The following is a 27,988-nucleotide window of genomic DNA, read 5'->3' on the forward strand; positions in this document are numbered from 1 at the left end:
GGAAAAAAAAGCGTTGGGGAAAACGTACACAATCTGAATATCATATGGAGTGTGGTTTGTTTGTTTGTTTAAAGTGGTTGGTGTTTGGATCTGGCATTGCTGTGAGCTGTGATGTAGATTGCAGACACGGCTCAGATCCTGCATTGCTGTGGCTGTGACATAGGCCGGCAGCTGTAGCTCCAATTGGACCCCAAGCCTGAGAACCTCCATATGCCACAGGTGTGGCCCTAAAAAAAAAAAGGTAAAGTGGTTGGTATTTCTTCTCCCAAACTGATGTCACCAAAACCTACACAACAATCATGCATTATAGTGGCATTTCTTATCATGTGAGCGTTGGGGATCATGTTTTAATTTTTTTTCTTTTTTTCTTATTTTCTTTTTTATTATACTTGACCTACAATGTTCTGTCAATTTCTGCTGTACAACAAACTCACCTAGTTATACATATATATATATGTGTATATATATATATATACACACTCATACATGTATATATATACACCTTGTTTTTCTCAAATTATCTTCCATGTTCCCTGACAAGTGATTAGATATAGTTCCCTGTGCTATACAGCAGGATTTCATTGCTTATCCACTCCAAATGCTATAGTTTGCACCTACCAACCCCAAACTCCCAGTCCTTCCCACTCCCTCCCCCTTCACCTTCACAATCACAAGTCTGTTCTCCATGTCCATGAGTTTGTTTCTTATTAGTGATATCATATGGTATTTGTCTTTCTCTTTCTGTCTGACTTCACTTAGTATGAGAGTCTCTAGTTGCATCCATGTTGCTGCAAATGCCATTATTTTGTTCTTTTTATGGCTGAGTAGTACTCCATTGTGTGTGTTCCACATCTTCTTAATCCATTCATCTGTCTATGGATAGTTAGGTTGCTTCCATGTCTTAACTGTTGTGAATAGTGCTGCAGTGATCATGTTTTAAAACATCCTCTTGCATCTTTACTCGAAATGAGGTGTACTCAGTGTACATGTTTTACACACAAGGACATAAGTAATCTGTTGATTAGTATAGGTCTTTAGGCGGCCAGGCTTAACTGTGATTAATGTATTATACAGATTATATTTTAACCTGACATGGAACCTCAATCTGTATAAGAATGGATATGGACAACCTTGGCTCCTAGAGCTCAAATTCCTCATTTTGTAGAATTTAGGATTGGACCAAAGACATTTTCCATGCATATGTGTCCAAGGTAAGGGAAATTTCTTGGTCTCTTTAGCTGCCTATATCGGACAAACAGCCATAATTTCTTTATGTCCCAAATAGGGAAAACCAGGCTGTGTATCTCCTGAGGGAAATGTACATATTGTCAGACTGCGTCCCACTTATTGCAGGCTTTCAAAACTTGACTCAGAGATGTTGACTCAGCAACACCTGTCATCGTCATTATTCTCAGGTGCTCTTTTTACATCACCTCCAGCCTTTCCCACTGTCAAGGAGATGAAAAAAGCATATGATTTCTCTGAAATTGGTTCTGTGCACACTATTGGCTTTTATATCTTAATACCTTTCCTCAGAAACAGCCCATCTCTTCCTGAGAAAATGTTACATTTCCTGTGAATGCATATGCTATTTACATTGATTTCATTTTCATGACTGTCCCTGGATAAATGTGTGGAAGTTGGTCCAAGTTTAGGATGAATCAAATGCAGTGTAGAAATAAACTACCTCCTCACATGGTGTAGGTGGTCTTTTTCACAGAGATCTGGATGCCACTTACTTAATAAATATCTCTTATGAGATTATATAGTGCCTTGATGCTCCAGCTGAGGAATTGTCTACCAGCATCCTTATTTGGGGATGACAATAGTGGGGAAAATACATTGCTCTAGGAAAACAGAATGTTATAGGGCTGTGTTCTCAAATATTATGGCACATGTAACAATCCTGTGGAAAAAAATATGTGTCAGATAAGGTTCTTTGCTTAAAAGCAAAGGAAGCTGGCACTGCAAAAGAAATAAAGGCTGGCATTGCACTGGGAAAACAGAAGTTGTTCACAGAATGTAAAGAAAAGGCTAAGCTGTCAAGCCAAGGGAAGACTATGAAATGCCGCAGCTCAGAGGATTCACTCATTCATTGAGCGATATTTACTAAGCATCTGTAATGTCCCAGGCACTGAGTCCAGGGTGAGGATATAGCAGCGTGGGCAATCTATCAGGCTCTTGCTTCCATTCAGCTTGCTTCCAGAGGATGTCAGACTCACAGACAGCTTCACATTTGGCTCTGCTGATATTATTACTGAGCTCCTGTAGTTTTCATCCATCATTCGTCACACTCTCCAAGATGCAGAACATCCAATGAGCACAGGCTCGTCAAAGGTGAGATTGAGGTGCTGTCAAGCGTATTCCCCCACAGGACCTCATGGAATGAGGGAAGGCTAGTTCTCCCAAGGCTGAGTGGGCTGCTCTTAGCAACAGAGGAGAGGAGCACTAGGTGGGCAAAAAGAGAAGTCCACTGTATTTAATACTAATATTATGAAGAAAGGAATGAGAAGACTCTGATGTGGCTTAGCATTCTGACTAAAGCTACTTGTAAATAAATAAGTATAACCTTAGATGTGTCTTCATAACCCCTCTAAAAGTCCCTATTTTCTCATCTGTATAAAGTCAAAATAATAGTCCCTACCTCACAGAATGGTATTTGTTGTAATTTATCTCGGATGCCCTCTCAAGGCCCTTTGCAGTCATTACCCCCTTTTTCCCAAATGTCACCACCCTCCTGACTTCTCCTACTGTCTGCTAGTTTTGCCTGATTTTGAACATTGCATAAACAGAATCATACTGTGCAGTCTTTTATCTCTAGCTGCTTTGCTCTGAATCATGTTTGTAGGTTTCATCCATGTTGTTTGGTGTGGCTATATTTATGAATTCTCATTGCTGAATAGTATCCATGTATAAGTATATCTGTTCTATTAATAGTAGACATTTGGGTTGATTCTGGCTTAGAGCTACTATATCAACTCCTATGGACATTCTTATACATGACTTTTGGCATCAGAGGAATACATTTCAGTGGGGTCTGTACCTAGGATTGGCATTCCTAGGTCAAAAAGTGCTCATATAGTTTTCAACATACACTGTACCCAGCCATGGTATAGCAGTTCTTTCTGCATCACAACCTTTTCCCATTGTTGGGCATTATCATAGAATTGTTTTGATGTTTAAATCTGGATTGTATTTAGTAGCCAGTTGAGAACTTGTTGTGACAGTTGCTTAATAAAATTAGTTGTATTTTCACATAGTTGTGAAATAGGCTTAGTGTTTTCAGATATTTTCCATGACTTTGTAACAAATGTTATTTCAATACATTCTGCTGGTATGGTTTTTATCTTAGCATGGACACAGGTTGGACAGTGTGTTGGGCAGACCTTACTGAGTGGATCCTTTTTTGCATGTGTCGATGATAAAGCCTTGCTTGGTAAAGTTTGTCACATTGGCCACTTTAAAATGGGCATTCTAGGGAGTTCCTGTTGTGACTCATTGGGTTATGAAGCTGACTAGTATCGAACCTGAGGATGCAGGTTCGATCCCTGACCTTGCTCAGTGGGTTAAGGATATGGCATTGCCATGAACTGTGGTGTGGGTCACAGACATGGCTCAGATCACTCATTGCTGTGACTGTTGTGTAGGTCAGCAGCTGCAGCTTCAATTTGACCCCTAGCCTGAGAACGTCCATATGCTGCAGGTGTAGCCTTTAAAAATAATAATAAATAAATAAAATGGGCATGGTACATATACACAAAGGAATACTACTCAGCCATAAAAAAGAACGAAACAATGCCATTTGCAGCAACATGGGTGCAACTAGAGACTCCCATACAAAGTGAAGTAAGTCAGAAAGGAGAGACAAATATCATATGATATCACTTATATCCAGAATCTAATATATGGCACAAATGAACCTATCTACAGAAAAGAAACAAACTCATGGACATGGAGAATAGACTTGTGGTTTCCAAGGGGGAGAGGGAGGGAATGAGATGGACTGGATTTTGGGGTTAGTAGATGCAAACTATTGCATTTGGAGTGGATAGCAATGAGATCCTGCTGTATAGCATAGGCAACTATATCTAATCACTTGTGATGGGACATGATGTTGTTCTGCTGCTCTCTTCCCTGTTAGAAACCAAGATTCGCATCAGTTTCACCTGGGTCATGCTAGGGTTTTAATGTGCAGTGGCAGGTAGCGTAGGGGAGGTCATACACTAACTAGTCTGTCAAACCTTGGTCTTGGGGCACACTACTTAGTTTCCTGGGACCTTGTTTGCTTCATGTATGAAACGGTGTGGCTAATACCCACCTTGATGCATTGGTAAAATTGTAAATGAGATAATATATGTAAAGTGCCAGATTCAGTGCCTTAGTACGGGGCAACTCTTACTATTATTATGGGTGGTAGTTTTTGATTAATCTCAGGCACAATATCCTTAAAACAGAATTTTTTTATTTTTTTGCTTTTTTTAATTAATTAATTTGTTTATTTATTTTGTCTTTTTGCCATTTCCTGGGCCGCTCCTGTGGCATATGGAGGTTCCTAGGCTAGGGGTCCAGTCGGGGTTACAGCTGCCAGCCTACGCCAGAGCCACAGCAACGCAGGATCCGAGCCATGTCTGCAACCCACACCACGGCTCACAGCAATGCTGGATCCTTAACCCACTGAGTGAGGCCACAGATTGAACCCACAACCTCATGGTTCCTAGTTGGATTCATTTCTGCTGCGCCATGACGGGAACTCCACAACAGTAGAATTTTTTAATCAGACAGTGTTGAATAAAAGACCACAGACTCAGAATTTTAAAACAAGACTTAGCCATTGATAAAAACTGCATTGCCATAAGGTAGAAGAAGAGACCACCACACCCTGTCTTCCTAACACATCAACATTGTAAGATATCTTTTGTACCTGACATATCCTATACCTCCCACCCCAGCCTCTTCTGGGAATTACTTTATGATTGACCGGAAAAGAGAGACTTGTTCACACGAGTAAACAGACTTCAAAAGGGAAAACTGAGAATACACATTTGAAAGAAGGTCAAGTGTACATTCGGAAGCTAGAGGAATCACTGTGTGTGTTCATGAGAACAAAGAGGAGTGTGACAATGAAACTCTGTAAGAAGTCTTAATGGTAGTTCAAGGAAATAACATGGAGGATGTATTTGTTATTTTTAATTCATTATGGGACATGCTGGGCTTTTAATTATGAAAGTTGATTTCCTCATTAAGGAAAAAACTGGCCATTATTTAGCCCAAGACATTTACTTTAAAAGTTAGGAAGATGCAGCAGTGGCCACCTCCTGCTCGAAGTCCAGAGCAACGTAGCAGAGCTTCTTCTTGAAGTCACGAACAATCTCCCCCTCGGCTGTGGCAGTGAAGCTGCTCCTTGGGAAGCTTCTTGAGGTAGTCGGTCAGGTCCTGGCCAGCCAGGTCCAGACCTTGTATTCAAGTTAACTCTTCCCTTGGTATATGTTTAATACCCTGTGCATATCTTGATTTAAACCCCTAGTTACATGCTGCTCTGTCACCTTGTGGCTGAGGTGAGAACATGTTTATTATGGAAGAGAAATCTGTTGGCTGGTTGAGAATCTGAGACTGAGTCTCTCCGATCTGTGCAGGGTATTCATGTGTCCGAGCTCCTATTCCAGGATTTCTCTCGAGGCTGGCAAGAGTCCTGAACCAGTTGTCATTTCTGTCTTGCCAGTCTGACGGGGTTGGGAAGGTCTGAGCCTTAGGACCCACTGTCCTTTCTTAGGCAATGTTTTCCCGCCAGAAAACCGTGGGTTGTTAACTTGCCTTGAGTTGGAAAAGTTTGCATTCACACCTGTAAGTGTATTCACCCTTTAATTTATGTAAGGTTTTTGTACGCAATTCTCAATTCTTTAAGAGATGACAACAGATTTTGGTTTTCTACTGTCACATGAGAACATTAGGCTCCAGCAACGTGTCATTGTGAGGAAATAAAGTGCTGCAGTAAACCCAATAAATAAATAAATGAGTAAATTTAGGAAACTGTTGAGGTCCATCCGATGGGGTTTTTTTTATAAACCTATATCATTGGAAATGCCTCATAGAGTAACTGTATGGTTTCCTTTACTGATAGAACTACATGTTAGATCTGTGGGAAAGAACTACAAGACAGAGCTGCTAAATAAACTATGAGAAACGTTAACAGTCAAATGTTTTTTTTATCTTAGGTATTGGCATATCTCAAGCATCTGTACTGTTCCAGTGTCTTATAGCTAGGAATGAATATGATATGAACTTAATGCCTGTTTAGAGGGTGTCTAAAATTCAGAACCAGGCAGGTCCATCTCTTCTGACCCTAAACAGGGTCCTACCTAAAGTGAATTGCTTAAGTAAATTGGATCCCAAAGATTATAGGTGGGGAATTGTGAAGTGTGCCCATATTCCATTTGAGATCAAAGAAACCCAACTAAAAGAACTGTGGACTGACTGACATGACATGATTTGTGCAAAAATTCTTTTTGAAAGGGCTGCCTTGAAGATAATGACTAAAACATTGGAATAATTTTGTCTGTGTTAGTAATGTTTTAAAAAACCTTTACAAAAGTAAATAAGTAATAAAAATTAGGAAACTAAAGTCCATAGAGGTGACATTATTTAGTTAGGATCACTCAAGATAGGTAAGAGCAGGATCAAGATGAGAATCTGAATCCTTCAACCCTGAATCCATTGACCTTATCCACTGATCTTTTCGTAAATATTATAAGGGATGATGCTGACTTCCTGAAATCATTGACCAATGAAGTCTAAATTTGTTTAAAGGAGCATTTGTTGTCCCTGAAAAATTTTTTCCCTGAAACTTTGTACCCTCTAGAATTATAGCAGGGGTTAATTATGGGTTGTCAAGACCAGGCACTGTGCCAAGTCTTTTGGATACTTATTCATTATGTACTTGGAACAGGACTGGCCAAAGCTTTGTTTTACAATTACTGCTGACTGTTCCTGGCAGTTAGTAGGAAATTGTCCTACACGGTAATATCACACCAAGTGGATTGTCTGAAATCATCTTTCCCACTATGTGAGGAAAAGTGTTGGTAAAATAAAGTAGGTCGTTAATACTAAGATAGATACCAAGATAGGTGAGCCTCTGTTCATCCAAATGTAGATTTAATTCCCTTAATATATATTGTCTTCCATGCAAGAAGGTATACACTCTTGTTTGATTTTCAGTTTTTAGAACTGAAAGAAGTGGGCTCTAACTCTTCAAAGTCGAAACATTCATGTAACTGTTTTTGGTGTCTGTTGATTACAAAATTACATATAGAAATATGGATCTGAGAGCCCTTTGTTGATTGTTCTGGAATCCCACCAGGCTCTGTAGCTCATTAACTAGTAACATTTTGCCAGCATCCACAGGGATTCCAATGGAAGCAGCAACTCCAATAGATTGTGTCCACACTGCCTCCTAAGGTTTTCCTTTTGCCTTTGTCCAGTGGTGGGCTGGAGCCTGCTCCTCCTGTTTCTTGAGAGTCAACTGTCAAATTCTGTGAGCCAGTTATTAAGCACAGCCATTAATAGAGATTAAATTACATAAATTTACAACTAAATGAGTTATATATTTTTTAAAGGTCATAACTCAAAAATCATCCCTTCCTGGTTATTTTACTACATATCTACTATTATTTGCCCTGAGGTTATTTATGTGTATTGGATCTGTATCACGTGGGTGCTATATGATGGTTTGCTATGATGCATTTCCTTCCAGCTCTTCATTCAGCCACATAACATCGATAAATTAAAGTAAAAGTATTTATACTTTTTTTTTTTTTGTCTTTTTAGGGCTGCACCCACAGCATATGGAGGTTCCCAGGCTAGGGCTCAAATCAGAGCTGTAGCTGTCAGCCTACACCACAGCCATAGTAATGCTGGATCTGAGCCACGTCTGCAACCTACAACCACAGCTCATGGCAATGCTGGATCCTTAATCAACTGAGCGAGGTCAGGGATCAAACCTGCATCCTCATGGATACTAGTCAGATTCGTTAACTGTTGAGCCATTATGGGAATGCCTAAAGTAGAAGTATTTAAATTGAAGTAGAAGTATTTATTCCATGGCAGTTGTCAAGTGCTGTTAAGTCAGGGCTAGATTTGTTGTTTTGTTAATCATTTACTCTTAAAACTTCAGTGTGTCATATGTATAGCCACTGCATTATCAATAGCTTAAAAAAATGAGGAAGTATTCTTCTATTATTTAAAAACGATTTTTCCATTCATCAGAGAAGTAGCTCTCATCATTGACAAAAATGAGTGACGTTCTAATAGATTTATTTATTTCATTTTAGTGTCATTCATAAGTTGTCCGTGGATGCAAAAAATTCCGCAAAAATCAACAAAGCATTCTAAGACAATCAATGAGTTATATGGAATTTATAGTCAAGACTATGGCATATTTTATTATTTGTAAATTGTGTACTATACATTCTCCATCAGTAAAATTTATTATAAACATGTATATATACACACACATTTTCCCCAAATCCTGGTTATTAAACATTTACCAGCACACCACTCCTTATGTGCTACTGAAGTCCATAGAATGTCTATTATAATTATCTTCAGTGATGATACTAATAACAGCTAAAATGTATTCAATACAAGGTATAGACTTTATAAGTCACCTCACTAAATCCTCACAAATGCTTTTATATTGCTAGAGAAAAAGAGACAATGAGGAAAGTAAAATCAGACACCTCCAGTTTTAGTGGAGAAGGGGACATTTAATAGGTACTTTCCAAGGGCAGGGCGCATGATAGACACTTGCATATAAATTATTCATGTCAACCTTGTGATAAATAAGGAAAGTGATTGTGTTGGTATTATATGGATAAGGAACAAGCTCAGTGAGATGGAGTAACCACCTAAGTCCCCGCTAAGTAACACTGGTTAGAAGAGGAAACCACTAGGGGAGAACCAAAGCTTTCAAGCGCCTCTTCCTAAATCACTTCAGATGTCATATAACGACATCATCTAAGGACCTGCTGGGGAGGACTCTAAATGGTAAATACTCTGAGAGCATCTTTATTAATAGCCATTGAGAAATTTCACATTAAGAGGATGTAGACATGCTTATGAAAGATAGGCATTATCCAAAATAACTAGAGCTTAAATCAAACTCCAAGAATGGATAATTTAGACTTCTCCAGAGTAGGGAGAATAAATGAGAAAGCGTATAATTACAGTGACAACTTATAAGCATTAATATTTGCATTGACAGATTGCTAAGCACATTGACACATAACAAGACATCCGTTATGTGAACAGTGGAAAACAACGGGTAGCCTCTTTTTTTATTTTTTATTTTTTTGCTTTTTTAGGGCCACACTTGCAGCATGTGGAAGTTCCCAGATTAGGGGTCAAATCGGAGCTACACCTGCCGGCCTACCCCACAGCCACAGCAACTTGGGATCTGAGCCACATCTGCGACCTACCCCATGGCTCACGGCAACGCCAGATTCCCAACCCACTGAGTGAGGCCAGGGATTGAACCCAAATCCTCATGGATCCTATTCGGATTCATTTCCCCTGAGACACAGTGGGAACTCCCGGGTAGCCTCTTTTATAGTGTTTTCCAAAGTGCCTACTCATTTGACTTATGTGTGCTTTCCGGAAGATAGAATTTCTTCATGGTGACACATCATAAAGGGCTACATATCTGACCCCAGTAAAGTCAGTGGTATTTCAAAGCTCCTAAACACCAGCCAAGTACAGCCTGTGGAGCTGGATGCCAACCTTTCTAGTCACTCTCAACACCAGCTGCAGGGCAGAGCCAGCATCCAACCGTGAAGACATGGGCAGGGCACTTCAGCAGTGACCAACATCCTCCTCCTGTTTTGCTGAATTCCCAGGATGGACCCTTCTGGTCCTCCATCACCCGTGAACACAACCCACACCGTTGCCAGGCTGCACATCCTACTGCCTTACCATTCTTTTAAGCCAGTATTTCTCTTTTTTCTTTCTTTCTTTTTTTTTTTTTAGATTTTAGTATTTATTTATGACCACCTGATACATTAACTTGAAAGGCTATGGCAAATTTCTCCAAAATACTGGTTTCCAAAAAATTACATAAGAAATATACATATGTAATGCATCAAAGTTTTCTCACGCTAAATATATTTGAAATGTATTATATTTCCTGTGGTTGTTTTGCATAGGTGATTACAAACTGTTCTCCGCCAGAACATTTTTTACAGTATATATTTTTAATAAAAGTGGTATATATTTGAAGCGTATCTCATGGTGATTTGATACATATCATGAAATGATTACTATAGGCAAGCTAATTAACATACCCATCTCCTCACAGGGTTACCTTTTTTTTTTTTTTTTGAAACCAAGTCTTGGTTTTATTTACTCAAAGTTAGCTTATTTCTTTCCTTCACTAGATTATTGACTCTTAGGAGAAGGTAGGAACTATTCTGTGTCTCTTTTTTGTGGTTGGTTTGTTTTGATTTTCTTTGTTTTTGAGATCTACTCTCTTTACAACTTTCCAACGTACAAACAGTATTGCTAACTATATTCACCATGTATATTACATCCCCAGGACTTATTTTATCTTCAGATTGGAAGTGTGTGTGTGTGTCTGTGTCTGTGTGTGTGTGTGTGTTTAGTGAGAGCACCGGAAACCTTCTCATATAAGTGAAATCATGCAGTATTTTTCTTCCTGTGTCTGTGAGGCCATATTTCTTAAAGTATAGGTTCTAAAACTGCAAGTTGGTAAAAATGCAGCTTCCTGGACCTGTTGGCTATTCAAGTTGCACAGTCAAGTTGGTGAACCACTCTTGAAGCAAATGGGGTGTCCTGACCTTTGACTATAAAGCACTTAGTTTTGTTCCTTAATTTACAGGCAGGATTTTGGTATATAAAAGGACCACAGTCAGAAATTATGAAAGCAAAAAAAAAAAAAAAGGAGTTCCCGTTGTGGTGCAGTGGAAATGAATCCAACTAGAAACCATGAGTTGCAGGTTCTATCTCTGGCCTTGCTCAGTGGGTTAAGGATCCAGCGTTGCAGTGAGCTGTGGTGTAGGTCACAGACACAGCTCAGATCTGGCATTGCTGTGGCTGTGGCTGTGGCTGTGGCTGTGGCAGAGGCCGGCAGCTTCAGCTCCAATTAGACCCCTAGCCTAGGAACCTCCATATGCCCCAGGTGTGGCCCTAAAAAAGGACAAAAGATGAAAAAAAAATTATTAAAGCTGAGCCATGATCTGGAAACCAGAATGAATCCCAGTTCTCAGACACATCAATCCAATATACCTCCCATGTCAGTCAGCCACCTCCCATCCTTTGCAAACTGGAGCTTTATTCGATTTCTCACTTCCTAAACTGCTTATGCTCCTAATGACTCAGGACAGAGTGTTGACCTGTCCAAAAGAGACCAGTGCTTTCTGTGACACTTTCTGATTATTCAAGTCAGAGCTTGTAATTAGTTTGGTGTTGGCCTAGCCACGTATGAGAAAACTTGCTGTCATCCTGCACCTCTTGAAAGCTAGCAGGTGCACTAAAAATCAGTTCTGCTTATGGTTTTCCAATAGCCCTGAACAGTGATAATTACAGTGTTCATCTGTGATAGCAAAGCTGCCTGGTAATCTGTTCTTCTATTACTTTTTTCCAGAAGCCTCTGCAGACTTGATAGTAATTTGGATTTTGACTCAGTGATGCCACTTACATGCCACTTACATGCATGTTTAGGACATTGACCTGACGAGGACCTGAGTCAAGTCCAAAAGCTAAGACACAAACACTCTCTAAAGATTCCTGGTAGAAGGGAGTTCCCATCCTTGCTCAGTAGTTAACGAATCCGACTAGGAACCATGAGGTCGAGGGTTCGATCCCTGGCCTCGCTCAGCAGGTTAAGGATCCAGCGTTGCTGAGCTGTGGTGTGGGCCGCAGACACGACTTGGATCCTGCATTGCTGTGGCTCTGGCATAGGCTGGCGGCTACAGCTCCGATTGGACCCCTAGCCTGGGAATCTCCATATGCCTGGGGTGTGGCCCTAGAAAAGGCAAAAAGACAAAAAAAAAAAAAAAAAAAAAAAAAGATTCCTGGTAGATAATAAAGGCTCAACAAATGTTTGGTGGATTTTACTGAAATGCCTTTTTATTAGAGTATAGTTGATTTACAGTGTTGTGTCAATTTCTGCCATACATCATGGTGACCCAGTCATATGTATATACATCCTTACTCCAAGAGTTGAGATTGGACATAATTCCCTGTGCTGTACAGTTGGACTGCATTGCTTACCATCCCAAATGTAATAATTTTCATCTACCATCCCTTAACTCCACATCCATCCTGCTTCTTCCTGATCCCTTGTGGCTTTTTAAAAACAAGAAATGTTGGAGTTCCCTTGGTGGAGCAGGCAGTTAAGGATCCGGCGCTGTCACTGCTATGGCTCAGGTCGCAGCTGTGGCACAGGTTTGATCCCTAGTTCTAGAGTTTCTGCACACTGTGGGTGGAGCCAAAAAAAAAAACAAACAGGAAACAGGAAATGTTGTATTTAGCAAAGAATAGGAATGTCATTTTTTTCAGCTATCCAAATTATAAATTTCCTGTAGGTTAATGTTACCAGTATTAAGGGCTGAAGAAAGGGCAGGAAAGTTGGTGAGCCAGCCTACTGGCCAAGGCAAGATTTCCCTTTAAGAATTTATACCACCTGTATTAGTTTGCTAGGGCGACCATAACAAAGTACCATGTACTGGGCGGCTTAAATGACAGAAATACATGGTCTCACCATTCCGGAGGCCAGAAGTCCAAGATACTGGCTGTATTGCTTCCTTCTGAGGACCATAGGGATACATCTGTTCCATGCTTGTCACCTGCCTTCTGGTGATTTCCTGTTAATCTTTGATATTCCTTGGCTTACAGAGGCATCACCTGATCTCTATCTTCATCTTTTTTAAATTTCATTTTACTTTTATTAGAGTATAGTTGCCTTACAGTGTTGTATCAATTTCTGCAGTATAGCATAGTGACTCAGTGATACATATATATACATACTTTTTTTTCATGCTATCTTTCATCATGGTCTATCCCAAGAAATTGGATATAGTTCCCTGTGCTGTACAATAGGACCTCGTTGCTTAACCATTCTAAATGTTATAGTTTGTCTCTACTAACCCCAAACTCCCAGTCTATCCCACCTCCTCCCCCTCCCCTTTGGCAATCACAAGTCTGTTCTCTATGTCTGTGAGTCTGTTTCTCTTTTGTAGATAGGTTCATTTGTTCCATGTTTTACATTTCATGTATAAGTGATATCATATGGTATTTGTCTTTCTCTTTCTGACTTCACTTAGTATGAGAATCTCTAGTTGCATCTATGTTCCTGCAAATGCCATTATTTTGTTCTTTTTTATGGCTGAGTAGTATTCCATTGTATATATGTACCACATCTTAATCCATTCATCTGTACCCCTGTGTTCACTGCAGCACTATTCACAATACCGGGGACATGGAAACAATCTGCCTTCGTCTTTACATGGCATCCTTCCTGTGTGCATGTCTGTGTTCAGATTTCCCCTTTTCATAAGAACAGCAGTAATACTGAAGTAGAGTGGGGCCCTACCAGTATGAGCCTCCTCCAGTCTGACCTCATCTTAACTAATTACATCTGCAATGACTTTATTCCCAAATAAACTCTGAGGTTCCAGAGGCTAGGATGTCAACATACGAATTTTAGGGGACACAACTTAACCTATAGAACCATATCTCCAAATAAAGCTTTCTTTTTCTGGATTTTTTTCCCCCAGTCCTGATAGGAAGCCAGTGTAAAGAGATTTCAGAGTATCTTATTACAAACCACCATCCATTCAATTATGTCATTGAAGTGCAGTAGAGGGGATAATGGTGCTGTGGTTGGAAATTACTTGCTCATTTTATTTTAAACCCTTTTGGTTCCCTTAGCTTACACAGCATGGGCATTTCCATTTTGGGAGACTGTATCCCTGATATGCTGCTCTGATCTCAAATGTGGTTTTCTGGGGAAGTTGAAAGAGGGCCAACTAGGCTAAGGATCAAAGCTTTTGGAAGCTGGAAGGCCCTCACCACGTTCAAAGCCCCGATTTTTACAGAGGAGCAAACTGGGGCTCAAGGCAGTTAAATGGCTTATCCAAATGCAGCATACACCACTACTTAGGACCAGGCTGGTACCAGAATTCAGCTACCCTGCCTCTTATTCTTCTGCCCCTCACTTATTCTTCTACACACCATGGAGGCTGTGGGTCCCCTGTGATTTAAAGGCCCCCAGTTGCTGTGGCCTCTGTGGTGCTTTTCTCTAGCTAGAGAGTACTGTTTTCAGCACATGCCACTTATCTGGGGGATATTTGTGGACTGCTTACATTCTAGTTTTTTTTAATCCCCCTAAGCTGTACCTCTGGGACCAGTTTAACTATATCATCTCTCAACTCCATGGATAAGAAGAGCTCTGAGAAGAGAACTAATCGTGGTATCAGACTCTGCCAAATACAAACAGGAAAACATGTTTTCACAAGAGCAGAAACTGTTTAGTACTCATAAGTCCACTCAAAATCACATTGATTGTGAAGGTTTTTAATATTTTGAGTGGGAAGTTGCCTTTTTATATTCTATAATAGTGATAGTTGTTTTCTTCTTTTTAACATTTATCACGTCCCCAGCTTTTTGAAACCTCCTTAAGTTAGTGACCCAGCCATGTGTGAACTGTTTACCAACTTATTTTTCACTTTTAGTATAAAAAAATGAAATGGGCACTCAGTAGACATTTGAGTGGAGGAGTTACAGTTTTGCGAGTAGAAACACACTATTTTTGATGCTGACAGTTCATTGTTGAAGTATTTGTGTATAATAAAACATTCAGTTCTTATGAACTTTGACAGATGTGTACACTGGAGTAACCATCATACAAATCAAGATGAAGCACATTCCGGAGTTCCTGTTGTGCATGTCTCAGCGGTTAACGAATCTGACTAGCATCCATGAGGATGCAGGTTCAACCTTTGGCCTTGCTCAGTGGGTTAAGGATCCAGTGTTGCTGTGAGCTGTGGGTGTAGGTTGCAGATGCAGCTCAGATCTGGCGTTGCTGTGGCTGTAGCGTAGGCCAGCAGCTAGGCTCCGATTCAACCCCTGGCCTGGGAATCTACATATGCTGCAGGTGTGGGCCTAAAAAAAAAAAAAAAAAAGGATGTTCTCATCACACCAGAAAGTTCCCTTCTGCCCCTTCCTAGTCATGACCTCCCAAGGTCAAGGAGATATTCCCCTTTGTTTTCTTTTGGAAAGTTGATACTTTTTTTTATTTTTTTTGGGGGGGGTTTGTCTTTTGTCTTTTTGTGGGCACACCCGTGGCATATGGAAGTTCCCAGGCTAGGGGTGTAATCAGAGCTACAGCTGAAGCCTACGCCACAGCCACAGCAATGCCAGATCTGAGCCGTGTCTGCAATCTACACCACAGTTCATGGCAACGCCAGATCCTTAACCCACTGAGTGAGGCCAGGGATGGAACCCGCAACCTCATGGTTCCTAGTCCGATTCACTTCTGCTGCACCATGATGGGAACTCTGAAAGTTGATAGTTTTAATCAAGACTTATTTGTAATAATAGATTTGTCGTGAGAAAGCAAATTTATTTAAATCCCTTTTTCTCTTATAATTGAACCCCGTGAACACAGCACAGGGCGAATTCTCTGCTCTGGTTGGACAGCTTGGGGCCATAGGTGCACCATGTGGCATTGCTCCAGAGTCAGGCCTGGGTTCAAATCCCATGTGGCCCCATTTATTAATTGTGGTAAGACACGTTAGCCTTAAAACTCACATTCATGGTATAAACAGGAAGAGACTCAACCCAACAGGGCTATCTTTGATGATTAAATGAAATAATGTCTGTAACACAATCATCACTGTATAAATATCACCGTCAGTGAGGACTGTTAGCTTTAAATGTGTGTGGGAAGGTGTTGAAAAGAAAAATAAAGCTCCTAGAAAAATACGACGAACAAGTTCCCCGAACTTGGATGGGGGTTCCTTTTTGAAAGCATTCTCCCTCCAGCCACCACCCCCATACATAAACATGCCTTCCTCCAAGGTAGGCCCTCCTGCCTCCTTCCTCTGCTTGGTTCTGAGGCTGCTGGTGGCAGGAGCTCCATTGCTGCCAGCTGTCTCAGCAGCTGCGGCTTCCTGTCCCCAGAACTAATAGGCCTGGCCACACATTGTTTGCTTCTCTTTGCCAGTTCAAAGTGCTGCTCCCTATGCTGTGTCTGCAGCCAGCTCCATGCCTCGGGCGTCACTTAGGTGGGGAGAGAGGGGACGGTTAAACTGAGTGCTAGACCCACAAGGCAGCCACCGTTTGATTCCAAAAAGAGAGCTTGCTGCTCTGCTCGCCTCCCTTAGAAACAGCAGCCTCCTTGCTAAAAATAGCTGAAGTGGGAGGGCAAGGAGGAGCAGCAGCCCTGCTCATGGCTGTAAAGGAAAAAACACAAAAAGAAAGCAGTTCCCTCTGAAAGCCTCATGTCAGGTTGGAAGGTGGGTGGTAAAGCAGTCTGGATGCAGTGACCATGGCCAAGGGCTTCCCACCTCTCTGGTCCACACTGGGTGTCTTGCACGCATGGGTGTACACTTACCCAAGGAACTGGATGTGAAGGAGACGCTCATCCCAGCAAGGGCGTGAGACTAGTTGCAGGCCGACACTCTGCAGGCTGCACATGGGAACCTCAGTGCCTGAGTTCCCGAGCTCCACACCCTAGAGCAGCCTCCACCACCGCCCCCCTCCATGCCCCCAGAGGGAGACAAGCTTTTCCAAGATGGGCTCACGGTGTCAGCTTGACCATCTCAGCAGAAGTGGGTGTCAGCTTGACCAGCGCATCAGAAGTGCCTGACTCGTGCTGGAATCGGCCTGCCCTTATGCAGATGTGTCGCAAGGACTGAACAAGTACTTGCAGCCTTTAAGTGAGGCTAGACTGTACTTGTGGATTTTCTCTGCAAGTAGAGCTTTCCTGTCCACATTCGTTATCAGTGAGTGTTCCGGTAGCTGAACTTAGACTAGCAGAAAAAGAATTCTTTTCTTCTCTATGCAAGCAGACCTCCTCAAGTACCCCCGCCCCCAGGAAACGACAGAGTCCCAGAGGTAAAAGTCATAGTGATACTCCCAGTGATTTATACAGAAAAGCTTTACCTTCTGTCAGCCTTTCTTGCGCTTGCATGGTCTCTTAGTCCTCTTGATGGGCCTGGGAAGTGGGCTGGGCTGGGACTGACATTCTCACTTACAAAGGACCCAGGAGCTCAGCAACATGAATTTCCCAGCATTATAACTCATAATTCAAGAAACGGGGCTCATAGTCAGGACCCCATCCCTAGTCAGAGGCTCCCTAGGTTTTACCCCATTTCTAAAGGGCAAAGACTTCTAAACATGAAGCAACCTAAAACATGGTATGAATTTAAGCAAAAGTTAAAAAAAAAAGACTCCATTTAACCTTAACGGTGGGAATATTTTTCTTTTCAAGACTCAGCAATCATGATTTTGAATCCATAGAGGGAAATGTAACCCTAACTCACTGTCGGCCAGGCGTTAACAGTATTTACATAGTCATAATAATATAAATCTATGTATAGATTTTCTAATTTTAGAATCAGTTCATGGACAAAGAAGAAAAACGGGTTATAGCTGCAAAATAACAATAAATAAAGAATTGTTAAAGAAATAATAAAGAAATATAAATATTAACAGCCATGACAAAGTAGAGATTTTTTAAAAATCTTTTTAAGCGTACCTAATACAAAAATGAGAGAGGAAAGCAGGGACAAGATTTTAAAATATGAAAAAATTAAGGCTATATGGCATATGATTGATGGAATAGAAAAGGTTATAAGTATGTGATTTACAGCGACAAAATAAAAAATAAATAGCAAATGTTGGGAGGAAGTGCAAAACAGGGGAAGGCAAACATCCTTTATATTGAATCAATAGATGCTGTCTTGGGTTGAGAATATCTTTTATTCCCTGATTTATCAAAAAGACACAAAGAGAACCACCAGAAGGGCTAAAAAGAGAAATGGTAAAAGGTGCTGCCCTTGGGGAGATGACTGGTGTGCAGGTGAGAGCAGGAGGTTGTTTATTTCATCGTCAGTCATCTCTATGGTGTGATGTATCATGTTATTACTTTGACAAAACAATATTAAGGCAGCGAGAGGATGACTTTGAAAAGACAAAAAATGTGCTTTGTACCATATGTGCTCTGAGCAAATGCCCCCTTGAGAATTAGCTATAAAACACTCATTAGGTCTGCAAACAGAAATCAGAGTGTTCCAGGCTATAAAATTATCGATGACTGTTTTTAGCAGTCCAGCCAGGCTAATGCTGTCCAGTGAAGCCAAACTAATGTTGCTGGTAACAGAAAGGAACATTTTTGTAAATGACAGAGAGGCCTGCGCGGCGTCAGAGAACCATTAACGTCAGCCCCCAGAGAGAGCTGGGAGGATGTGAAATTCCCCCTCCTTGTACTGCTCTCACCTGTGACAAGTTTGTGATGTGTGCAAAGACCAGAGCACTTGGCAGCGGAAGAATATTGGCAGCTCCCCTGCTTTGACAAGGGAAGAACAGAACTGGATAGATTAACAGTTTCCTGAGTGCCTTGTTGCAAATCAGGTGCAATTAACCCTCAGACAGTCTGAATTGAGGGAATTGTGGCAAAACCTGCTGGTACGGAACCCAGGCAGCTGGCCAGACGCTTAAACCCATTCACTTACAAATCGCTTCTAGAAATGGGATCTTCCCAAGCTGCAAACTGAGGAATGGCAGGCCCTCTGACGGGATCACTGGGTTAGAAGGCATTTACTCCTGAGAGAGGCTTTCACTTATGAGTCAGCCTTAAGACAGAATCTGGAAAACTCTCAGCCAGAGAAATTCGAAATTGATTCCAAATAGGCTTGTGCCCAGAAAACAATAGTGAAATAAGATAACAGGGCAATAGCAAGAATGTTCCCCAATGTCAGAACCAAAGAGAAACAAAACATGAAATTGATCCATGATGTAAACATTTAAGTGAAAGTCCTTTTACAAACATATCTTGCCTTTACTACTTAAGGCATCTTCAAAGAAGGAAGTTACTATAGGCTATGGATGCATTGATTTAGGTTGGATGGTTTATTTTTTTATTCATCATTTTGTCATTTTTAAATTATAGTTGATTTACAATGTTGTGTCAATTTCTGCTGTACAGCAAAGCGACCCAGCCACACATATATAAACATTCCCTTTCTTATCTTCATCATGGTCTATCTGGATGGTTTATTCTTGCATTATCTTCCTATTCTTTTAACAATTGCACTTCTTTAATTTTTTTAAGTAGCAATGGACTTAGACATACACATTCAGGTATGTACTACAAAGGTTCTTAAAGCCCAGATAATATTTTAGGTGTTTATGTGAAGCATGTTCATGTATAACCTTTACTAACCTTTGCTAAATACAACATAGCAGAATGTTAAATTAAATATTCTTACTATCAGTTTTAGCAGAGACCCCCAAACAAAAGCAAGGTGTGAAACTGCAGGATGTGCAAAGGAAGTCCAAAACCCTTCATTGACCACCCACCTCCAATGTTTAAAAAAAGCTAGAGAAGCTAAGAAGAATTGGCAGCTGGAATGTTGTCTTTATTTATTTGTTTATTTATTTTGCTTTTTAGGGCCTCACCCTTGGCATACAGACGTTCCCAGGTTAGGGATCAAATTGGAGCTGCAGCTGCCAGGCTACACCACAGCCACAGCACTCGGGATCTGAGCCGCATCTGCGACCTACACCACAGCTCACAGCAATGCCAGATCCTTAACCCACTGAGTGAGGCCAGGGATTGAACCTTCATCCTCATGGATCTGAGTCAGGTTCATTAACCGCTGAGCCACGAAGGGAACTCGGAATATTTAGATCTAAAGAGAGAGAGCCCTCAGGGTGGGGGGATGCCTGTCCAGCCTAAGGAAAGTGGCTTTGGGGGGATGCTTCTGAGAGCTTGAGTGCCTCATGGAGTATAAGGGATTTGAATGTGTCCCTTGGTGTCTGACTCATGCCTGAAACCCCTAACTCCAGCAGGTGAGCAAGGAAAGTGTGTTACTTGGACCTGGTTTGCACCACTCACGTCTCTCTCTTCTGTGCTGGATCTTTCTCCTTGGCGCTTGTGACCAACATAATACATATTTTAAGTTTTTTGTTTTTTTTTTTAAATTGTCTGTCTTCCTCAGTGCTCTATGTAAGTTCCAAGAGGCAGAGATTTCTGTTTACTTTAACCTCTGCTACATCCTGGCACCTAGAATACAAGGTGCAAAAATGGGTGTTTGTGTTGTACATTCTCGTTATCACTAATCATGCCAATAACCCTACTTATTATTATTCTCATTTTACATGTGGGAAACTGGAATTCAGAGGGGTTAAGAAATGCATCCAGTATCACACAGCTGGAGGAAGAGCCAGAATTCAAAGCCAAATCATCTGATTCCCAAGTTCGTGCCCTGACTTTAAGATCTTATCAGCTCAAGTGTCTGTTTCCCTAAAATGTATTTTCATCCTTTCTTGGGCAATACCTAAGCTAAGATTATTAGGGCGGTTAAATGCCATTTCTATACTCTGATCTCACTCAGTACATACTGAATAATGAAGATAACAAACATTTTAAAAGATTAATGAGTTGGTTACATAGATTTGCTATTTAATGTCAGATTATTATGAGTGCATTTGGGGGGCTTTACAGTATAAATGCCTGGTTATTTATATAGGGCTATATATTTATATGCTGTTTTAAGTATTGAAACACTGGAAAGTTAAATAGCTTTATTGTTCTTGTTATATATTAGATATTTTTACTATGTTCCTTTTTTTTTTTTTTTGCCTTTTAGGGCCGTGCTCATGGCATATGGCAGTTCCCATATGGCTAGGGGTCAAATCAGAGCTACAGTTGCCAGCCTACACCACAGCCATAGCAACGCAGGATCTGAGCCACACATCTGCGACCTATACCAGAGCTCACAGCAACGCCAGATCCTTAACCCACTGAGCGAGGCCAGGGATCAAACCCGTATCCTCATGGATGCTAGACTGGTTCATTAACCACTGAGCTACGAAGGGAACTCCTGTTGCTTTTTTAATTGTGGTAAAATACACATAACATACAATTTACCATCTTAACCAGTTTTTTTTTTTTTTTTTTTTTTTTTTTTTTTTGTCTTTTTGTCTTTTTTTTGTTGTTGCTATTTCTTGGGCCGCTCCCGCGGCATATGGAGGTTCCCAGGCTAGGGGTTGAATCGGAGCTGTAGCCACCGGCCTACGCCAGAGCCACAGCAACGCGGGATCCGAGCCGCGTCTGCGACCTACACCACAGCTCACGGCAACGCCGGATCGTTAACCCACTGAGCAAGGGCAGGGACCGAACCCGCAACCTCATGGTTCCTAGTCGGATTCGTTAACCACTGCGCCACGACGGGAACTCCCTTAACCAGTTTTAAGTGCACAGTTCAGCAGTGTTAGGTACATTCACATTGTTGTGCACCTAATCTCCAGAATTTTTCATCTTGCAAAACTGAAACTCTCTGCCCATTAAACATCTCCCCATTTCCCCCCACCCCCTCTCAGCCCCTGGCAACCTCCCTTCTACTTTATCTCTATGAATTTGACTACTTATTTGAGGAAGTAAGAGGAATTATACCACCTATTGGCTACTCTGAATAATGCTACTGTGAACATGGTATATTAGTTTTAGGGCTGCCATAACAAAGTACCACAGCCTAAGTGGCTTAAACAACAAATTTATTGTCTCATAGCTCTGGAGCCTGGAAGTTTGAGATCATGGTGTCAGCAGGGTTGGTTTTCTCTGAAGCCTCTCCCCTTGGCTTGTAGATGGCCGTCTTCCTGTCTTCACTGAGGTTTCTCTCTGTGCATGTCTGTGTCCTCACCTCCTCCTCATCTTATAAGGATTGTATTGGATGAAAGCCACCCTGATGATCTCACTTAATCAACTCTTTAAAGAGCCTATCTCCAGAGTTCCCGTTGTGGCTCATCAGTAACAAACCAGACTAGGATCCATGAGGATACGTGTTTGATTCCTGGCCCCCTCAATGGGTTAAGGATCCAGTGTTGCCACGAGCTGTGGTGTAGGTCTTAGACATGGCTCAGATCTGGCGTTGCTGTGTCTGTGGCATAGGTTGGCAGCTGCAGCTCCGATTCAACCCCTAGCCTGTGAACTTCCATATGCCCTGGGTGTGCCCCCCCAAAATAAATAAATAAATAGTCTGTCTCCAAAGACAGACATGTACTGGGGGTTAAGGGCTTCAAGATATAAATAGAGGGTCGAGGGAGGCACACAGTTCAGCCCATAACACTAGCTGAACAAATATCTGAGACTGTTTTCCATTCTTTGGGGTATACATCCAGAAATGAAATTGCTGCCTCATATGGTAATTCTATTTTAACTTTGTGAGAAAGAAAAATGGGTTGCTTTGTAAAGCCTATTTTGCCCAAACCTTTCTGGCCATCATCACTCTTCTCAAACATAAGATCTCCATAGTGCACATCAAGCTCCAAATACTGCGTTTGTTTTTTGCTGGTTTATATCATTATTTTCAAGCTTTTAAGCTGAGGTTTATGCAGTGGCAAATTTCTAAACTTTGAGCTGAGATGACCATATAAAAGGTGTTTAATTGGATAACAAAGTTCAGATCCTAACCCTATTCAACTTCAGTGTGACCTTGAGCAAATTACTGGGCCTCCCTGGGCCTCAGTTTCCTCATCATCAAAGTAGAGATGATGAGCTGATCATAAACAGAGGGGCCAGGCAGAGGTGACGCAAATGCGTCGAACAGGCCGGATGTGACGCAGAAGAAAGCAGTGGGGACCCTGGGGAACTGGCAAGGACGTGCCGCAGTCTCATCGCTACTCAGAAATGTGGGCTCAGAGTTGCCAGTTCTTCTTGTTTCTCATAAGAAAGGTTTTTGTGGGAATTTCCTGTTTCTTAATATAGCAATCATTTAAAGTTAAAAAAAAAAAAAAAACTAGTTGGGCCAAAACACACAGATAGACTGGGTCTGTGGGCCAGCAGTTTGCAATCTTGTAGGTAAAGCATCCTCTGGGATGCAGGTCCCCTTAACCTCTGCTCATGCATCAGCCATGCTGGCTCTGTGACACTGCACATGGTCCCCAGGCTTATCCCAACCTGCTTGCACTCTCTCTCCACCTCACACCTTGAAATTGCAGAGCCCAGCTTTCTCATGTCAGGTCAACTAGAATTTTTTTCTCTCTTAGGAAAAAGAAACTGTTTTCTGAATGACTGGAAAACAAATCAGGATTGATTCAAAACAGAAAAGTCCAAAATGTATGTGACCGAAAATATCTATTCCATCAAATTTCTGGTATTTCTATTACTATGTACTAAGACATCAAATTTAGAGTCATGGCCCTTAGGAACCCTCCTCCACTGTTGGTGGGAGTGTTAACTGGAGAATACTCATTGTGGAGAACAGTACGGAGATTCCTCAAAAAAAAAAAAAAAAAACCACTAAAAATGGAGTTATATGGCACATATGATTCAGCATTCCCTCTCTTGTGCATATATCTGGAAAAGACAAATAACTCTAATTCTAAAAGATACATACATATAATGTTTATAGCAGCACTATTTATAGTATCCAAGACATGGAAGCAGCCTAAATGGCCATCAACACATGAATGGATAAAGAAGATGAGGTACATAAATATAATGGAATATTACATAGGTATTAAAAAGAATGAAACAATGCCATTTGTAGCGACACGGATGGACCTAGAAACTATCATACTTAGTGAAGTAAGTCAGACAAAGACAGATATCATATGATATGACTTATTTGTGGAATCTAAAAAGACGATACACAGCTCACGGCAATGCCGGATCCTTAACCCACTGAAAAAAAAATAAAAAAAGGTAAAGAGACGATACAGATGAACCTATTTACAAAACAGAAATAGACTCATAGACATAGAAAACGATCTTATGGTTACCAAAGGGGGAAGGGGGGAAAGATAAATTAGGATTTGGGAATTAGCAGATACCAGCTATTGTATATAAATTATATAAACAAGGACTTACTATACAGCACAGGGAACTATATTCAATATCTTACAATAACCTATTATGGAAAAGAATCTGAAAAAGTATATCTTTGTATATATATGTGTGTGTATGTATATTTTTAAATATAGATATAGGTATCTAAATCACTTTGCTTTACACCTGAAACTAACACAACATTGTAAATAAACTATATTTCAACTAAAAAAAAAAAAAAGCATGACCCCTAGATGCCTCATGAAATTTTTTAAACTTTATTAAGATATATTTCACATACTATAAAATTCAACCATTTAAAATATACAGTTTTGTGGGTTTAGTATATTTACAAAGTTATGTAACTACTACCAGAATCCAAATTTGGAATATTCTCAATAGAATAAAAAGAAATCCCATACTCAAAGTAGTCACTCACTCCCTGTTGCTTCCTCACCCCTGTCCCTGGCAACCACCAACCTGCTTTCTATCTGGTAGATTTGCCTATTCTATACATTTCACCTAAATGAAATTATACAACACATGGTCCTCTATGACCAGCTTCTTTCACTTACCATGTTTTCATTGGTCATCCATGTTAATTGCACATATCAATACTTTATTATTTTTAGTTGCCAAATAATATTCCATTGTGGGAAGTATTTATCCATTCATCAATTGGTGGACGTTTGAGTTATTTCCACTTGCTGGCAATTATGAGTAATGCTGCTATGAGTATTCATGTGCAAGTTTTTCATGTAGACGTATGTTTTCTCTTTCCTCATATATATATACCAACGTGTGTAACTGCTGGGTCATATGGTTTTTAAGATCCACCAAACTGTTTTCCAGTATAGCTCTACCATCTTACATGCCCATCAGCAGTGAAGAAAGGCTCCAATGCCTCCACATCTGTCCCAACAGATTCTATTATTATCTGTCTTTTTTATTATCGCCATCCTGGGGGTGTAAAGTGGTATCTCACTGTGGTTTTGATTTGCATTGCCCTAATCACCAATGATGCTGAACATCTTTTCATGTACTTATTGGCCATTTGAATATCTGCTTTGGAGAATGTCTGTTCAGATGCTTTGCCCATTTTTACTTGGGTTATTTGCCTTTTTATTGTTGTACTACAAGAGTTTTTATATTATCTGGATATAAGTCCCTGTGACCCTCATTTTTATCCCCCAAATTTAAGGATGCTCAGAATATTGTTACTAAGAAATTATATGTGAGAAACAACATAAGTAACAGAAGGTTTTTTTAAGATGCTTATTTGATTTTATCAGATGTGACCATATGATACTGAAGAAATGTGGTATTTTTTCCCCTGTAATCCTGTTACATTTTAGCTAAAATAATTGATAAATGTACCTGTTAAATCCTGAAGAATATTCTATTTTTTTTTCTATTTTAATTTGATCCTAACTATACTAGTGGCTCACTCATAGTTTCCAAAAGTGAAACATAAATATTAGATTTAAAAATATTTGCAAAATGGATTTACTCCTAAGGAGGTGAACTCTGAATCACAAAAGGACAGGAAAAAGAGGAGAATTATTTTTTCTATATTTTATACTAAATGTGCTATTTAAAAAATAAATTTTAAAAAGAAAAAAGCGCTTTTAGAATATTCTTGGCCATACCCTTAATCTTAGGATGGAAATAGTTAAAAAGTCATAGCTATAAAAATTCAGACAAGAAGAGTTAAACTTAAATTTGAATTTCATCAAATAAATTACACTTACAAAATAATTCAGAAGCTATTAGAGACTTTTTTAATTGTATAAAATGTAAACCAAAAAGTGGGGGGGGGGGGTAAAAGACAAAAGTCATGCCACGCTTACATATTTTCTGACCACTTTGTTTCTTGCTTTGATGTTTAAGTAGGTAAAGGCTTAACCTCATAAGGCTTAACCAGGCAGGAATGTTCTCTACCCACAGGAGTAATGAATGAGTGGCATCTTAGCAGCTAAAAGGCAAAAGCATTTTTGCTCTTGATCCGAAAAATAACCCGGGCAATGTTCATGACCACGTAGTGCCTCTCCAGACAGCACCCCTTGAAACCTGATGGTTTATTTAACCTAAGAAATCTGTGAAGGTTCACAATATAAAGCCAACAACTTGAGGGAAAGAAGCCGCATTCACGCTGCTCTTTAAAATCAGTCAGGACAGCCTGCTTCCCACATTGTGTCACCCATCTTGGGTTTTTGAAAAGCAAGAGGACTTTTTTCTTTCTGTGTCCAGAGTTGAAGAGAAAATATAAGAAGCCAGAGTGAGATGGTTTTCATCCCTGAATCTCCACATTCTCAAATATCACCAGATGGAAGACCTATGAAAGATCCCCACTTCCCTTTCCTCGTACTACTCGTCTGGATTCTTCAGCTTTATTCATTATATGTTATGCAAATGAGCCTTCTTTATTAAGATCCCATGCAGTTGTTTTGTCAGATTTTTTTTAATATTCAGAAGCTCAGGTTTTCTAACTATTTCACGTATCTCCAATGAATAAGCCAATGTGTACAGCAGTAGAATTAGATGTAGTTCCCAGACTAGGGGAGGACAGAGGAGTGTAAAGCCCTTGGTGGTCACCTGTCCAGCTGGAAAACTCAGACAAGATCCAGAGGATGGTTTCAGATGGGGAGTTTTCAAAAGGGTGAGCTCAGAGCTCAGCCCCAAGGGTGGCAGGCCTGTGGAACACGGAGCTGAAGCCGGTCTTCTGCACTCCCGCTCCCAGGCCTCATGCCCAGGCAAAGCCAAAGCCCACTGCCTGGTTTGTCCTACGTGTCTGCTGGCCAGCATCTCTTCCACAACGCCACCATCACACGCTTCCATCACTGCTTGCAGATATTTCTCATGGAAAGTTTCCACATGGTAAAAACATAGCTTTTATTTCAGTGTACATTCCTGAGCCACTAAATTAATTCCCAATTTAAATACCATCAAGATGTACCCATTACTTCAACACTTAACACTTTATCGGGAGTTGCCTCTGTGGCTCAACGGTTAACGAACCCAACTAGGATCCATGAAGATTCGGGTGTAATCCCTGGCCTTGCTCAGTGGGTTAAGGATCCGGCATTGCTGTGAGCTGTGGTGTAGGTCACAGACAGGGCTTAAATCCCGAGTTGCTGTGGCTGTGGTGTAAGCCAGCAGCAGTAGCTGACTCAGCCCCTAGCCTGGGAACTTCCATATGCCATGGGTGTGGCCCTAAAAAGAAAAAAAAGAAAAAAACCCTCATTATCATATCATGACAATCATATCAGGACAATATCATGTTGTCGCCCTTGTTACTAAAGGTACACCCAGACAGTTCTCACAAAGCACATAACAGAGTGATCAGTATTGATGTCATCCATTGTTACTCCAGGTGTCGGCCTTGGACCAGCAGCAAGAGCATCACCTAGGAGCTTGTTAGGAATGCAGACTCATGGGCTCCATTCAGACTCAATGAATCAAACTCTGGGGCTAGGGCCCAGGAGACTGGGCTTTTACCAGCCCCGCCTCCCCCCCCCACCCCAGGAATTCTGATGCACATTTAGGTGTTTTGGAGGTTTTGTTTATTTATGGCCACACCCAAGGCATATGGGAAGTTCTCCAGCCAGGGATGGAATCTGAGCCGCAGCTGCTATGGCAACACCCAAGCCCCAAGCTGCTGCAGTCAGATTCTTAACCTGCTATGCCACATCAGGAACTCCACACACATTTAAGTTTGAGAACCATGGATGTAACTGAACCTTTCATGCCAAGAAAAAAATGGAAAGAAATCATCAATGCTAATGAGGCACAAGATTATCTTCTATAAACTAGCAAAGCACAAATACTGTTGAGAGAAGGATGTAAACAAGAATCAACTATTCAAAGTCAAAGATGACTGGTGGGCCTTGAGATTCCCAGCAGTCCACCCTCAGAAGGAGTGGG

General features: G+C 40.8%; 1 protein-coding gene and 1 non-coding gene across 4 annotated transcripts in view; both read left to right on the top strand.

Annotated features, from left to right (window-relative positions):
- The window catches only part of PIP5K1B (phosphatidylinositol-4-phosphate 5-kinase type 1 beta), a 340,526-nt gene that overhangs the window by 289,052 nt on the left and 23,486 nt on the right, over positions 1-27,988 (top strand). The gene's annotated exons all lie outside the window — the stretch shown is intronic.
- On the top strand, positions 6,030-6,159 carry LOC146407054 (small nucleolar RNA SNORA18). The gene has a single exon (XR_014832377.1). It is a non-coding gene; the product is annotated as a small nucleolar RNA SNORA18 (small nucleolar RNA).

This window comes from Sus scrofa, chromosome 1 (assembly GCF_054392235.1).
Source record: "Sus scrofa isolate SSC_HxYL_T2T_F1_AM1 chromosome 1, Sscrofa_HxYL_maternal_Yorkshire_Landrace_v2.0, whole genome shotgun sequence".
Classification (NCBI taxonomy): domain Eukaryota; kingdom Metazoa; phylum Chordata; class Mammalia; order Artiodactyla; family Suidae; genus Sus; species Sus scrofa.